Raw genomic sequence first — 11976 nt, forward strand, 5'->3', positions numbered from 1 at the left:
GTTATGATTATTTGATGTTGTTTGTTACTAAAAGTAAGATGGATCATCATCTAGACATACTAGATCATGTTTAAGAACATGAACTAGTAAGGTGTTAGTGTTAGAAATAAGAAAGATGATGAAACCATCCACCATGAACTTCAAACTTGAATAAACATAATTTTTCTTGTAAAATGAAGTTGTAAACTTGTGGATCTAAAGATCTACAAGTGGTTTTTCGGAAGAACCAAGCGGAAAATACTAGTTTTGTTAAAACCCGGATATTTTATGAACTAGAAGCATTTATAGTAACTAAACAAGTGAATAAACACTTGTGTAACAATGAAATTTCATAAAGAAATATTTTTGTAAATCTTGACTAGAAGTTGTGAAACTTCAAATTCTTTAAAAATAAAGTTTACAAGAAACTAATCATGTTTTTAAAGTTAACAAGACTCACTAAATATGAAGGTAAATTACTACATATTTCTACAAAACCTTCAAGTTCATGAGTTTATGATTTATTCTTAGTTTGTCAAGATTAGTGACTAAATATTGTAAGATGTTGATTGTTAAATTGGTTGATTGATTTTACAAAAAGAAAATGATATGCTAAAAGCATGGACACCTCCATTTACAGAGGAAACTCTGGCGAAATTTTTCCAGGAATATAACACTTAGAAATATATTTTCTAAACAAATATTTACAAATCTATTTTTAACTTGGTTTTCAAAATAAACTTCGCCATGATTTTTATTACCAAAATACCAAGTACCGGAGGTGGATTTTCGTAAATAAAACTTGTAAAATATGTATTTAGAGTATATATTTTATAATAAGACGCTTGTGTGATTATGTGATTATTTTGTGAACTAGATAAATATTATTTTTAGGGTAAAAATAATATAACATGAAAACACCGTGAAACTACGACTCCAAAATAATACCAACGCGCTCACAAAATAAATATTTAAGTTATACAAGTATCGTAATACAACGCGAACTTTAAAAATGTAACTTATGTATTTTTCGGAAAAATATTCTTATTAGTATATTTTTGGTGAAATATTATTTTAGGAAAAACTTATGAAATAAAATATATATATTTTGGGATTAAAACATTTTAGACAAAGTAATTAAAAATATATTTTTTAAGTGAGACTTAAAAATATATTTTCGGAATTATAAAACACACATGTATTATTACCCCCATCCTCGGGAAGGAATATACTTATTAAATAATTAAGAAGTGTAATTACGAAATAGTTGTCTAACTATTTCCCAAAACGTTAAACCTCAAGCCAAGGCACAGCCGTCTGTCTAATAGAAATTAGTACGTGTAGGTCGTCACGCAGCAGGTTGAGTTGGGATCGACTATTTCACAAGACGCACTTCTGTGAGTTTATGTCCCCCTTTTCTCTTAACTGTTTTCAGTTTTATAACTTCGGAGGTGAAATACATGTTATAATTATTTAGAACATTTTTATACATGGTATGGTTAGCTTAAGGAGGGTTAGGACGTACAGATCATGTGAGTGGTGGGTACAACACTTAAAGCCATTAATCCTCGTAGTTAGGACTGAGGGACACAAGAGTGATATATCTATTTGGGTGTAGCGAGCCCACACCCGTGAGGCCGGGGAGGCCCATAGAGGTGACTGTGTCTTACAGCCGAGGCCAGTACAAATTTGCTAGGTTTGAGTTTTCCTGCATCATTTCACACATACCAGTGGCTTTGCAACCCAGTGGTGATCTCTTTTTCCTTAATTGCTACATACCAGGAACATTTATACTTTGGGACGTACTCTAACGATTTATAAACATACTCACTTTTACATGAACTCGCTCAACTTTTTGTTGATTTTTCAAATTACATGTATTTCAGGAAATTAGGGATCTGGCAAGGTATGCTATGTCGTCAAGCTGCGTAGGAGAAATGATGTCATCCGAGTTTAGGGATTGTGACTTTTGTCTGGACGAGTCACAAGTCTTAAACCGTGTTTTAATTCATGTCTTTCGTTATGTCGTTGAACAAGATTTTTATTATGTCATGTTGTAATCCGTTGCATGTGTCGACTTTTAAAACAATGTTGTCGTATTTTATTTTTAAAACTTGAATTAATGGATTATCATCATGGTTTTACTTTCATATAGCTTTGTTGTGATTAAGCTATGGTATTAAGAAGTCACACCAAATAAACCCACGCTTCCGCAAAGCCAGGGTGTGATAGCTTGGTATCAGAGCATAGATCATAGCGAACTGGGATTCTTTCTCGAGTCTAGTGTTGGTGCAGTCATCTGTCGTCTTCGTCTGATGTCGAGTCTCAGTCTCGGAGTGCATTTGATCAAGCATGACATCACGAAACAAAATAATGAATCCTGGCCGTTTGAAGCAAGCATGGCCGTTTGGAACAAGCCCTTCCGTTTGAGGAGACGTGCCCGTTTGAAGTAATGAAGGTCGTTTGAATTGTGACCGTTTGAGGACGTTCCGTTTGAGTGATGCATGACCGTTTGAGCATGTTCAAACGGTCAGGTCATGCACTATATATATCATTCAAACGATGTCATTTGGAACGGACGTGTAATTTGATACCGAGGTGCTGCCGGTATTTCCTCTTATTGTAGACGTTGTTTATTGAATGAAAAAGAGGATTAAAGTGATTTTCTAGCTGTTTTCAAGTTCGTTTCTTAGTTTCCGCCTCTGAAACGAATTAGAGCTCTTCCGAACGACTCATTCAGGTCGCGAAACCGATCCTACAATTGGTATCAGAGCTCAGGACGAGGAGTTCTTGCCATATTCAGCTTGGAAATCTGATTTTCTACACCTTCTGTTCAAAGCCGATACTTTCCACGGTCAAAATCAGCTCAAAAGTTCACACTGTGTTCGGAATTGCTTACTGACATAGCCTTGAATGTTTCAGACTGAAAATCGAAGTAAAACGGATAAAAATTGCCTGTCCATTTGAACAAGTTCGACAATTTGCTGACGTCATAAGACCTTCCGTTTGAAAAATTGTTCTCTCCGTTTGAAGACCTCCAATCGTTTGAAATATCGTTTGAATCAGCTGTCCTTTCGTTTGAACCGGGTCCCATCGTTTGAAATTGGATTCAACCGTTTGAACAATACCTTCCCGTTTGAACCGTTCGTTTGAAAAGTGATTCGATCGTTTGAACTTTATCTGTCGTTTGAAATCACATCAGACCGTTTGAAAGCTTCTTGACCGTTTGAGATAAGATCCAGTTGTTTGAGTTTTGTCTGACCGTTTGAAGTTGTGTTCGTTTGAGAAATTATCCTGTTTATCATGGATTCTGAGTTTTATAACGCTTTTGCAACACCGATGTCAGTGACTCAAAGTGCTATGATTGAAAATGAAACCGGAACATCTCAGAAACCACCCAAACTCATGGATATTGATGACTATAACGTGTGGTCTGAACGTTTTGGAAATTGGGTCGAGGCTTATCATCTAGATGCGTGGGAACACAATGAAGAGCCGTATGTTAAGCCCACAAAGAACGATGTTGTGAATGGTACTCCGTTAACACTTAGAGAGATGAGTACTGCAGATAAAAAGAAATATCGAGATGAGAAATTGATGGTGAGTCTGCTTCAGCAAGCGATAAAAGAAGATATTTTGATACTGCTTCAACATGATGGAACTGCACATTCGATTTGGACAGAGTTGGAAGCAAAGTTTACTGGAAGTGACGATATGCTTAGGAATAAGATGTCTCTCATGAAAAAGGAATTTGATTTATTTAGGGGATTGAAAAATGAAAGTACCAAGCAAATAATTGATAGATATTGTAACTTGGTGAGAAATATGACGAAACTTGGTGTTAAAAAAGATACTGATGAATTGATTGAAAAACTTGCAGATGCGTTACCATATGAAACATGGGGAACATTTCTGATGATGCTGCGGTCAAACAAAAACAGATTATAAGAAAATGACACTGGGAGATTTTATCAAGCATCTGGAAGCTCAGGAGATGGAGCAGAGAAAGATCGCTAGAATGAAAAACTATGATGGAGAACAGGATATCAGTTTGTACTATAAGAGTGGTGCTACTGATTCTACAAAGTATTCTCCAAAGATCGAAACTGCTTACAGTGTTAAAGATTCTCCTGAGAAGAAGGCATCTCAAGGATCAAACAGCACAAGATTTTCATCATACGATCCTAATATCTCTGTAACAAAGAATGGTAGAAAACTTCAGTGTAACATTGTGTTAAGTCTTGAAAATGATCAAGACTACACTGAAGAAATTGCAAAAAATCAAATGTCTTTGTTAGGGATGATTTTAGAGTCTTATAGTTGCTTTGTTGAAGGAAAGATCGGAAATCCAATGCTCACGAAAGAGTATTACGATCAAATCGATGCTGAGGAAATGGAATTGATGGATATCAAATGGTGTATGGCGAGTGTGATGAGACGTGCTGAAAAGTTTAAAAAAATTACAGTCCGTGATGATTTTCGTGATGCAAACGTTTCAGCTTTGGGTTTTGATAAATCTAAAGTTACGTGCTTTCGTTGCAGGGAGAAGGGGCATTTCAAGAGGGAGTGCAAAAACCGTGAAGCTACCGGAGCCCAGAATCCTTTTGGAAATAACGACTATCACAAGAAGGCCATCTATCATCAAATCACACCACCAGCACAGCAACAGGCACAAACAGCTAATGGGAGAGATGTGGTTGATAGAAAGGCATGTGTTGTTAGTCAGGGAAAGTATGATAATTTTACCTGGGAAAAGTATCTTCCGAAAGATAGCAAAGTGTGTTTGGTTGAACAAGATGATGAAAAGTTGGCTGAAGGTTTTAGTTGGGATGATTTTTGCCCGGATCAAGAATTTATGGCCAAAGAGATGTCCAAAAACACTTCTCATGCTTTCTTTGCTAATGCTTATGACTTGAAATGTGCAGAAAGGTGTAGAAAAGTCATGGAAGCTGCTGAAGAAAGACGAAGGAAGAACAAAGAAGAGGAAGAAGAGGAAGAGAGATTGAAGACCGAAGCAAAAGCTGAGAAAAGAATAAGAGCTGAGTTTTTACAATCAAGCAGAAGTGTCAAAGAAGTTCCAGAATATGAAGTGAAGATTGATGCAGAACGAGTTGAAGTTTCTGAAAAGTGCATGAACTGTGATTCGTTAATCAAACATAACAATGAGTTGTTGCACAATATTCACAAGTTGAAAGAATCGTATGACACAATGAACAGAGAAATCAACAAATATACTGATTCGAGTGGTGAACAAGCAATGGCGATGAATACTTTGAAAGTAGCATATCTTAGACAGCTGGATGATGCTAACTTTCATATCAAAAAATGTGCTGATTTAGAATTGGAGTTGGCAACACAGAAGATAGAGACTGAGAAAGTTAAAAAGTTGTTAAACAGTTACTCATGTTCTTCTTTTGTTGTTGACAGGATTTATCCAGTAGTGGAGAATTTGAAGACGTTTGAAGAAATGAAAATGTCTGAAGAAGAGAAAGCTGTGATTGAAGATGAAGGAAAAGTGAAATCTTCTGGTAAGAAATCAAGTGTGGTCTATAATAGATGTCCGCCCCCGGTCGAATATGGATTTATGCCTCGAAATCCAAATTCTGAAAGAGTCAATAAAGCAATCAATTTGCAATGGGAGTCTGGGCCGTCGGATAACTTGCCAGAAAGTATTGATGTTACGTATACGTCATCAGACACTGATCATGAGTCAAAGTTGATAAAGAGTGTGGTAGATCAGGTGTTAGACAAAGATAACAGTGAGGAGTCAAAACCGGAGTCCAAAACCGAGTCAAAGTCTGGGTCAAATATGTCAAAGCCGACAAATAAAAAGGACAAACGGGTTTATGATAACGAGTTTCTACTTTCGAAATCTAATTTGAATGATGAATCGGTCAAAGTGGCATATACTTTGAAAGGTTCTGACAAATTATATTCTGACGAGAGTTTTCCAATAAGAAGTGTCAGATTTGAAATGATTCAAAAGGTTTTCAAAATAACAGAAATTAATATTTCTGAAATAAAAGATTTAAATCTTTCCGGAAAACCTAAACAATACACTTCAAGAGTTCAACAAAGAATTAACAAGAAAATGGGTTACCATTGTGGTTATAATTTCCAAAAGAAATCAAACCATAATCGTAATTTCAAAAAGAAAGGTCTTGGTTTTGTTCCACCGAAAAACTACAAAAATGAAAAAATGTATAAACCAAAAACTGTGTTTGTTTCAGGGAAAACGTCAGAAGCTGAAAAAGAACAATCATTTAGAAGACAGATAAATCAGGAATTCCTTGTCAAGAAGCAAGAAGAACTGAAGAAGAATGAAGGTCTGAAGAAGATTGAGAAGAGAACGTGTTTTCAGTGCAAGATTGTTGGTCATGTGGCGAAGGATTGTCCAAAGACATTCAAGCCAAAACAGGAAGTTTCTGGAAAAATGAAAGAGAAAGTAGTTGAAAAGACTGAACTGTCAACCCGGAAGTTTACTGGCTTTGAAAATTCAACTTTTGAGAAAGGAGGATGTTCAAAGAGTGCTTCAAAAAGGAAAGATAATGTGCCAAATCAAAAATGGGTTGTGAAAGGTTCAGGTAATAGTTCTGGTGATGAATCTGATTCCATAAAATCAGAGGAGCCATGTGTTGAGAAAAAGATTGAAAGGAAAGTTCCAACCATGAACGATGAAAATTTTCCACCGTTGTGTGCTGAAAATTTTATGAAGAAAGTTGGAAAAGTTGAAATTTCAAATCAATTTTATTCTGACAAGAAGAAATTTGATGTTGAAAAGACTTTCAACGGAAATGTGAAACGTATCTTTGGACAAATGGTCAACGGTAAGGCCAAAAGTATCGAAGATTTTTATGCTTCCAAAGGACGTGTTTACAAGTCTGTTGAAAGAAAAGATGAAAAAGATGTTGTTACACCCAAGAAAGGTCAGGCTTGGGTGGATATATTTTTCAAAGAATAAAAACCTGACTTGCCGGAGATCCCAAGTTGGTATTGTGGATCATGAATCGACATCTTTCTTAATCTGTGTTTAAAGTTTTGCAGGACTTGCCGGAACTCCCAGGTTTGTAAGCGTGGAGTAGGAATCGGCACCTTGAGAATTCAACCAACTGATGGTAATTGGTTGAAAAACAGGTTTGAGTTGTATGTTGATGATTGTTATAAATGATTCAGAATTTGAACTAGGTTGATCTTACAAGTGGTTAAATCAAGGTCATTAAATTGAACTTGAGTTAACTATCATTCAACAGATTGGTAAAACAATGTGATGATTTGATCCCTACCGGTATTTATCGGTTTTACCACTCAAATACCAGTACCGTACCAAGTATTTTCGGTACCGGTGTCCATTCTTAGGATTTTCAGTACTAGTTGACACTGAACTCATCCCTAGTTAAACATATTAGATCATTCTGGTAATTGATTTCTATAACGTTTTCATATTACTTGCACTCATTTTATAAATATACAAAATCCATGGAGGGGAATAGTGCCAGGCAGCTGCCTGACACTTCTCCATTGACCCAAACAAATTATAATTTTACCCCAGCTTAGAATTACGATTTGGACCCCAGTCAATATACAAATCCATGGAGGGGAATAGTCAGGCAGCTAGTTGCCTGACATTTCCTCGTTGGCCTGAACAAATTACGATTTTACCCCAGCTTAGAATTACGATTTACCCCCTAGTTCAAAATTCCAGTCTTACCATCATTGAAGATTTTGACAAATTTACGATTTTGCCCCCAGTTTAAAATTACAATCTTGCCACCGTTGTAGCTTTTGAAAAATTATGATTATACCAATGTTTTAAAATCCGATTTTTATACCGTACCGGATTTGGCTAAAAAACGGTTTAACCGAGTGTATCGGGCGGTTCAACCGGGTGTACCAGGCGGTTTAACCGGTTTTACCATATGGTTCAATCGGTACAACTGGCCGGTTTGAACCGGTTTATTAAACATTGGATTATACCCCAGTTGAACTTACGATTTATCCCCAGTTCAGAATTATAGTCTTTTCATCGGTTTCATTTTTTTCTAGCAAAACTTTTGATTGTGTTTTGTTTTAATTGGTAGAAAAATATTTGGCCGAGCGCCCGCAACGCTGTCGGGGTAGAAACTAGTATACTACAAAGACCATGAGGGGGAACAGTGCCAAGCAGCTGCCCGTCACTCCCACATTGGCCCGGACAAGTTACGATTTTACCCACAGTTTAAAATTACGATTTCCCCCCTTTTCAAAGTTATGATTTTGCCCCTAATTCTAATTTACATTCTTGCCACTCTTTTAGCTTTTGACAAATTGCGATTTTACCCCAGTTAAAAATTATGATTTTTCCCCAGTTCGAAACTACGGTCTTCCCATCGTTTTAGTTTTTTTAGCAAAACTATGGTTGTGTTTTGTTTTAATTGGTTGTACTTGCTCATTGTTTAACAAAGTGGCATTTTTTAAACGTTAAATATATTTGGTATTATACATCTATTAAAATTATACATTATTATACATCTATTAAAATTAGAATATAATGAATAGTAATTTAAATATTATAATAATATATAGTTTTTAATGTTTTTATTATTTTAATATTATAATTATATTATATTATACATTATATTATATTATATTATACATTATACATTATATTATACATCTATTATAATTAGAATATAATGAATAGTAATTTAAATATTATAATAATATATAGTTTTTAATGTTTTTATTATTTTAATATTATAATTATAGTTATTTTCTTTAGCTTTTAACTTTACTCATTATACATATTATTTAAGAAAATGATGCAGTATCATAAATAATATTAATTGCAATACTAATTAGAATAATTTTCTTATTTATATATGTATTTTATTTTCTTATTTTAAACACTTGACAGTCGTTGTGCTACCACAAGTGCAGAATTATCTGGCGTAACACATTGTGGGACAAAAACCCGGGTGGGGTTTAAAATAGAGCCTGACACCTCTGTAAGAAAGCTAGGCTTTATCCATCATTGTCTAATCTACCAAAGTGTCACAAATGGGGATTGAACTTGAGTCTCAATTGAAAAACCCAAAATTTCCTACCACAAGGCCACAAGTAATGGATATGGATATGGTATACCGCCCCTGGCCACATCACCACCATTAACGCCCTGTAGTGCCCCCACCCCATCTCCTGCGTGCCAAAGGGGGGGGGGCATCGAAGCTCCGCCTGACCAGTAATGAGCGCTAAAAGGGTGTGTAGGTGGGGCCCATTCTTTTCAACTAATCAAATAGTTTGCTTTTTTGTATTTTCACATGAGGCACATTCGCTAGTAACTTTCAAACTTTTGACAATATTGACTATTAACCCTTAAACTTTTCACATGAAAGACAATTAACCCTCATATTCAAGTAAGTTACACATTCACTTCTAACTTTTGATAACTGACAAACGCGATGTTACCGCATTAACGCGCGACACGGCTAAAAATTCTAGTTTAATAATAAAAAGAAAATAAAAAAAACTTACAATCATTATTAAACTTCAAATATATTTCATTTTCACAAAATTAGAACAAAACTAAAAAAATTGAGTGGGTTTGTGATTAAAAAAAATGAGTAATTCTATAGAAAGTGGTTAGTATTTTATGATTTTTTTTCGTTAAGATCAATTCAGATTTTTTGGGTTTGCCTTTCAGGTTTTGTTTGACCGCCAAAATATTAGAATTAAAAAAATGAAAAATTCAAAACCAACCGTTCAGATTGTTCCAAAAATTACAAACGGTCCAAGATTATAATCCGTGTCATTAATATCCAGCCAATCACATCAATCCTCTACAGCCTATTTATACACATTCACTAAGTTACATCACCACCCATCTCTCCTTTACTTTCTCACACACATTTACAAATCCCCCATATAACTTTCAATCAAACCAATGGCGCTCAGCTGGAAAGATTGGTTTGTTGGGTTTGGTGTTGGGGTTATGTTTTGTTTGGTTTGGTTTATGTAACTGGATTTTGGTAATTTGATGTAAAGCTAGTTATGTTCATTTATTATTTTCAGGTGCCTTGAAGTTGGATTGGAAGAAGACAACAAGTAGAGAAATATGCTATGACCGGAAAATTGAAGAAAGTTTGTTTATACACTTAAATGAAAGGGAGACTAGAATAGTTGTCAGATAATCCGCCACAAAATGTTCTTTAATGTTGAAATTAGGTGTATGGTTTTTGTATAGTTTGGATTTTATTGTGTTATTTGAATAAGTTGGTATTTTAATTTGATTGTTTGTATATTAAGTAAAGTTGGTTTTTTATATTTATTAAAGATTTGAGTATAATGATTGAGCGAAAAATAATGAAAAAAATAATAAAAAAGTTAAAGTTTCTTAATATTAGTTGTTAAATCCTTAGCAAAAAAAAAAAACCTTACAAATTTGTAGCTAAAACCTTTCAAAATATGTAGCTATATTTGTAACAAAAATCATAAAAAATTTGAAACAAAATTTTGCAATGGATTTGCACAAACTGTAGCAAATTTATGTAGTCAAAATGTAAGCTCGTAGCAAAATCCGTAGCTAAACTCGTAGCAAGTTCGTAGTTAAATTTTGTAACAAAAACATTGCAAATTATCATAGCCAACCCATTCGTAGCAAAACTACCCCGTAGCTAAAAATAACCATAGCTAAAAACATCCGTAGCTAAAATTTTCCGTAGCTACACGTATCCGTAGCTATAAACAACCGTAGCTACACGTATCCGTAGCTATAAACAACCGTAGCTAAAAACAATCGTAGCTAAAAGTTTCCGTAGCTAAAAACCCATAGCAAAATTTCGTAGTAACCTTCTTCATAGCAAATTCGTGGCTAAAATACCGACGTCACTTGTGTAGCTAAATTCGTCGCAAACATAATTTTCGTAGCTAACGTTCGTAGCAAATAAATTCGCGACGGGACTTATAGCTACGAACCAAATCCGTAGCAAATTCGTAGCAAAAAGGGTGTTTGCTACGGATTTGCTACAACTTTGGCCGTAGCAAATGCCTATTTCTGTAGTAGTGGTTGATCACGGACATTTCAGCAGTTGATGTGTATAAGTTGTTTTGGGTTAGTTAGGTGCCTCTCAAGTGTAATATATTTGCGTGCCGGTCGGAGTTTAATAGGATTCCAACGCGTGTGGAGCTGGATAAGCGTAGAGTGAATTTCGGTTCTTTGGAGTGTGTTTTATGTGGGGAAGCTGATGAATCGGTTACCCATTTATTTATAGGTTGTTCGATGGTCAATTAAGTGTGGCAAGCGATTGCTACCTGGTGTAAGATACCTCCTTTATTCGTCTTTGAGGTTCGGGATTGTTTGGAGATGTTCAAGACCTTCAGTGGTGATAAGACACGAAAGAAGATCTTTCAAGGAATTATCATTGTTACTTTATGGTGCATTTGGATGAATCGGAATGATAGGCTTTTTAATCGGAAGAACATCAACGCTAGGGATATAGTGGCGGATGTTAAATTGAAGTCGTTTTTTTGGTTGAAACAAAGGTCGAGGATGAAATCGATTATATGGCTTGAATGGTGTAAATTCCAAATGTATATGTTGTAAGTGGTTTGGCTCCGGCCCTCGTTTTGAGGTCCGTTTGTGAGCGTTTTTAATGAAGTTGAATGTTCAAAAGAAAAATTAAAATCAGTAAGAAATCATTCTTTTATTTTTGTATGTATAGTTCATATTAGGGTTCTGTTTATTCATACCAAAATTTATATTTATTATGTGTGATACAAGAAATAATATCAAATATAAAAAATAATTCAAATTTTATAATTGTTTTGTTCTTCGAACACAACCAACCTCAACTATAAAATATTTATTTTTAAAAAATCATTCAAGTTTATATAAATGGAAAGCACAATTTTTCCGAAGAACCCATGTAATACATGGTCTATAACCTAGTATATAACGACATCCAAGTGAAGCACATATCAAAATCACAACAATTACAATGGATACTATATATGTTGCATGAT

General features: G+C 34.8%; 1 long non-coding RNA gene across 1 annotated transcript; it reads left to right on the forward strand.

Annotated features, from left to right (window-relative positions):
• The first annotated feature begins 9831 nt into the window (after nt 1–9831).
• On the forward strand, nt 9832–10264 carry LOC110938698. Its single transcript, XR_002591602.2, has 2 exons — nt 9832–9921; nt 10027–10264. It is a non-coding gene; the product is annotated as an uncharacterized LOC110938698 (long non-coding RNA).
• Nucleotides 10265–11976: the final 1712 nt, after the last annotated feature.

Source organism: Helianthus annuus, chromosome 11 (assembly GCF_002127325.2).
Source record: "Helianthus annuus cultivar XRQ/B chromosome 11, HanXRQr2.0-SUNRISE, whole genome shotgun sequence".
Lineage (NCBI taxonomy): Eukaryota > Viridiplantae > Streptophyta > Magnoliopsida > Asterales > Asteraceae > Helianthus > Helianthus annuus.